The sequence below is a fragment of the Papaver somniferum genome, chromosome 3, assembly GCF_003573695.1.
Source record: "Papaver somniferum cultivar HN1 chromosome 3, ASM357369v1, whole genome shotgun sequence".
Classification (NCBI taxonomy): domain Eukaryota; kingdom Viridiplantae; phylum Streptophyta; class Magnoliopsida; order Ranunculales; family Papaveraceae; genus Papaver; species Papaver somniferum.
This window is the reverse complement of record NC_039360.1, coordinates 41,388,293-41,393,192: the sequence shown is the minus strand read 5'-3', so window position 1 is coordinate 41,393,192 and position 4,900 is coordinate 41,388,293. Positions and strand designations below refer to the sequence as shown.

The window sequence follows — 4,900 nt, the reverse complement described above, 5'->3', positions numbered from 1 at the left end:
ATCTTCTCGACGAGGTCACAAATCCTTAGGAGTAACAAGGTCATGTGTCCGCTTATATTTCTTTTCTGCTTGCTTTTGTTTCCTGTAGAATGCATTTTTTAAGTCAAGGTATATAATCGGTTTACTCGATATACATATGAAATCTGATTCCTAACATATAAAATTTACAATCGGATTTTTGAAAGTGCTAATGTAAACCGATTCCAGAAATCGGTTTACTCGATATACATATAAAGTCTGATTCTAGACTACACAATCGGTTTTTGTGAAGATATATGTAATCCGATTCCAACAATATAAAGTTCCAGGAATATTGGCTACAACAATCGGGCTATTTATACCCTAACATTCCCCGATTCCTTTTCACATGCAGAACAATCGGTTTATAAGTTGAAGAACATAATCCGTTTCTAACAAGCATCGGGTTACTTCGACATTAACGTAATCCGATTCTGTGAATACTGAAATATTTTGATTTCAAAATTCTCGATTTCTAACCTATTGCATGTTACTAAAACCTAGTTTAGAGTATTGGGTTGATAGAAAAGTACCTGATTCGACTCATTTCCTCTTCTTGTGCGATACGAGACGCTTCTTGTTCCTCGAGCACTTCCTTCGTTTTATTGCGAATCGCTTCAACAATTCCGGGATTGTTATCACTAGAATAGTTCATGTTAGTAGGATGTTTCATTCTTGATGGTTTAGACATTTTATAGAAGAAACAAAACGATTAATCGTTTTTGGATCGTCAATCATCAACGATTTTTTGTTTCAAAAAAATGGAATAGAGAAGATGAAGAATCAGTTTTTAGCTTAGAATGAAAACTGATTTTAGTTAGTTAGGTTTATTATTAAGGATTGATGGGGGTAATTTAGTAATATTAATATTTTTTGAGGGTAATTTTGGTAGTTTCCATAAATTTAGACACTCCTCGTTCTCTTTTGGGGATGAAGAAATCTATAGGCCCCAATTAAGTGGCACAGGCCCCAATTTAACCTGATAAAATTGCTCTTTTGGAACTTGATATATTTGCCACAGTTCATGTCTGCTCATCTCTTAAATTTATTTAGTTATGCAAGAATGGTGGTCATCCCTTGGAGAAACATGAGCCTACAGTGGATTTTTCATGGCAATAGTAAAAAATTGTCTATGACAAATTTGTACCATCTCTAACCTTTGCTGTCTGATATGTATTAGCTATAACTCATTGAAAAGCTGTTGATGTGCACTATCTCACCATAAAGCTCCATGGATTTGCTCATACTTGGTCTGATAAAGCATGCTAGTGAGTACTATATGCTCCACACTTTTAAGCTTGGCATTGCTAATAAGCTGCATGAAACAAATGAATGATTCATTTTCATATGTGCCTCTGGAACAAATAGCCATACTTTGTTGATACAGTTACTTGAAGGTCACATATATTTACAGTAAAAGTACCAAGGACAGGCTTCATACAACATTTAGTAAAGGTATCTGACAATTCCAGCATATGCTTCCATAGTGCAATTACTATATTTTAATCTAAGGGTAATTCCATGATACTCCTCAAGGTTTGTTTCTATCATATTTCCCTTCTCTCCCTCTCTCTATTTTTTTGTTCTTTCTTTTAAATTTTTTTTTAATTTCATTGTTTAGGGTTTATGATTAGAGAGTTTTGTCAGAATATAGAGCTGAGGAAACAGTGTTGAGATTTGGAAATGATGTTGAGAGTAACGATAATTTCACTAAGATTCAACATGAATTTGGTTCTGCTAGAAGGAGCTTTCTCAAGATTCCAGAAGCACTCAATCTTATGCCTAAAATGAATCCTGAAGGTCTAATTTCCCGTTCTCGTTCTTTGATCGTACTTTAGTTTTGATTGTCTTGTAATTCTGACAGTAATTCTATGTATTATGGTGAAATTTCTAGGTATATATGTGAATAAGAATCTTCGATTGGACAATATACAAGTCTATGGTTTTGATTATGACTATACATTGCAAAAGACCGCATTGTAAATGAGGTTAGTAGTACCAATTATGTGTTTGTATTTGTTTGTTGCTTTCTTTGACTGTTTTAAAGATAAGTTTTGGAACAATTGATTTAGTTTATTTCTGGTTTTGTGTTTGCAGTTTATCAGTTTAAATACGATCGTCTTTTCCATTTAGAGGACTGTATTATGATAAGCTAAAGGGGTGTCTCTTGAAGTTGTATTTTATTGGGTCTATTGAGCTTGACGGATGCTTCTTTGGTTGTTGAAAGGTGTGCATTATCTGTAGAGTTATTTTTAATTGTCTGTGTATGAATGATTTTTGCTTAATGATTCTATGCTTATTACTAAATTCACATTGTTAATCTTCTCTGTGATTGTCTTACAGCTTAGCCTAAAGGAAATAGAGAGATGTATGGGACACGGCATATTGGGCGAGGTCAAGCTCGTGGACTTGTTGGATTGAGGTTGGTATTCGCCATTCTTTGCTTTTTAAATAGTTTTTCCCTTTGAGTGTTCTGTACTCTATGTATTTCATAAATCTTATCACTTCCAATTTTCCATGTCATATTCGTATTTAGGAGGTTAGGCTGTTTTTTCTTATGCCAAAGGTTATTTTATATGCATAATGAGGCATTTGAAACCTTGCAACTTGTAAACACAATGGTCTGCAGTTTTTCCATGTCATTCTTCTATAGCTCTGCTTGGCGGTGTTCCATAATACTTTGTCTCGGAGACTCTTTAATATCCTACTCATAGGCGAGTCACATACCCAACTATAGGTGGGACAAATGGGATGGGATAAATCCGGAACATGATGTGGTGACTTTCCTCACTGGACGGATGCTACATCGTCTCCCGCGTTTATCCAATCCCTTCGCTGATATTTCTAGTGTATCTAGTGGGTGCCATGGCTCTCATTTGAGACCCACCATTTCCAAAAGGGTTTATTGTTGTCTGAATCAAACTAGTTTGGTCTTGATCAATTCGGGCAATAATAAATTATAACCTTTTTGGAAATAGAAGGTCTCGCATGAAAGTCTTAGCACTAAAAGTAACTCAGCTTACAAAAAATTAGGCCCACTGTTAATCTCGGGAAGGCGGGATCCATACTATGTGAAAGAGGCTTTGAAGGAGTTCACAAGGACACTTAGTCCAGAACTACTATTTATTATTTTTGGTGTTTTTAGGTTGTTAAAACTCTAGGGTAGACCCAATCATAGATAAATAAGCATGGAGTAATTGAGCGGAATTTTATCCCATCATAATCGTCCTCTGGCATATGCCCGAGGAGAACTAGGGACAAGAACTGGAGAGAAGGGATCTATAGTTTATACTAGTCCATCAGCTAACCAAATCCCAAAAGCTGGAAGTACCATGATCCATTATAATACACTAGTTTACAAAGTTCAGATAACTTAATCTTCCGATGTCAAGAAACTATCTCATATACCAAAGTTTGTAACAACAGGTTTCGTTTCTGCTCTATAATCCATAACTTTGAATAGGGTATGTACAGATTTTGTTTGTCATAGCTGGGTTTTTTGGTTTGCTGCAGTTTATGTCCCTGCATGTGCTTGAGCCTCTTTGTGTTCTTTTTACAAAATTATTGATTGAGTCTAAATCTGAGAAGTTAAGATTTTTATCCATGGCAAAACACGATTTTTTTCATAGTATGAATCGATCTTATTCTTGGTTAATCATTTCAAATTGATATTTGTCAGCCTTGCTCAAAGATATGCTGATTTATTTATGCAATTGCAACAGCAAACTCTGAGAAGGAATGTTGTTGAAGGTGTGTTAGCCTGTCAATGCTCACATCTGCTGCATTCGGAATCTCATTTGATTGTTTTAAATGGTGCCAGGCTTAGTCAAGTGGTCAAGTGTTAAGACTTAATACGGTGTTTGACACGGTTACAAGCCTAGTATATCAATGTATACTCTCGTTGGAGGGTGAAGTTCATATCTACTGCTATCTCCTGTACATATGTTCCCTACATTTTTTTTAATATTCTGCCTTCCCATAGATTGGCTCTTGATTTGCATAACCTGAGTTTTTCTTAGCTTAACATTCATATGCCTTAGTTTCTCTTGATTAGCTTTGCCTTAAAGGCTCAAAGCTAATTGAAAATCCATTGTCAACCATGATGTATGGGTTCTAGTTTTGGACACTCTATGACTAGTGTGTTGTTTGTAGATTGTTGGAGTCCGATTGTTGGGATTCATCCACCACAAATACAATATATGGATACGTGGGTAATCCTTTAGATGTGAATGATTAGATTTCACCCTGCCACAGGACTAACAGGTCTCAGTTTGGGAAGAAATGATGAAGTTTTCTCAAAGATCTCTCTGGATCTGAGACTAAACCTCATTCATTCTCAAATCTCTTCCTAGTATTACAAAGCGAAAGCGCATAAGTCGACCTAGGAGTATTATATCCATCTAGTTTACATACTTTAGCATTGTTTTAGAGTTTGTTGCTAAGCTAGCTGATTCTAATATATCCGGTGGCTACGGCTTTTGTTTGAGACCCAACTACTTCAAAAAGAGGTTGGCTATTGTGTTTGATTAAGTCTCTTAGACTGAGAATTAAACACCCTAACTTTGATAATAATAATGATAATGAACTTTTTACTGGAAATTGTAGGCCTGACATAGCACCACAAAAAAAACGTATAACATATGAGACTCGTTCTCAATGGCAAGCATGTTTTATACTGTTTTTAAGATGTTTGAAGCACAATTCAGTAGTAGATTTACCGTGCAAATGATGTTTGTTTTGAGATGGCTGTGCTTATTGACGGTCCGGTGCTGATTATATATCTCCCGCATCAGCACCTAAAATTTTCATAAGCTAGAGTTTATGTAGCCACCTTGTCTTTCTAACTTCCCCTGGATTTGATAGGGATGAAACACAACTTGGC

The 4,900-nt window shown here is 35.7% G+C and overlaps 1 long non-coding RNA gene across 1 annotated transcript; it reads left to right on the top strand.

Annotated features, from left to right (window-relative positions):
* The first annotated feature begins 1,658 nt into the window (after window positions 1-1,658).
* On the top strand, window positions 1,659-2,551 carry LOC113355972. The gene is made up of 4 exons (XR_003362709.1): window positions 1,659-1,818; window positions 1,913-2,006; window positions 2,116-2,245; window positions 2,362-2,551. It is a non-coding gene; the product is annotated as an uncharacterized LOC113355972 (long non-coding RNA).
* The last annotated feature ends 2,349 nt before the right edge of the window (window positions 2,552-4,900 follow it).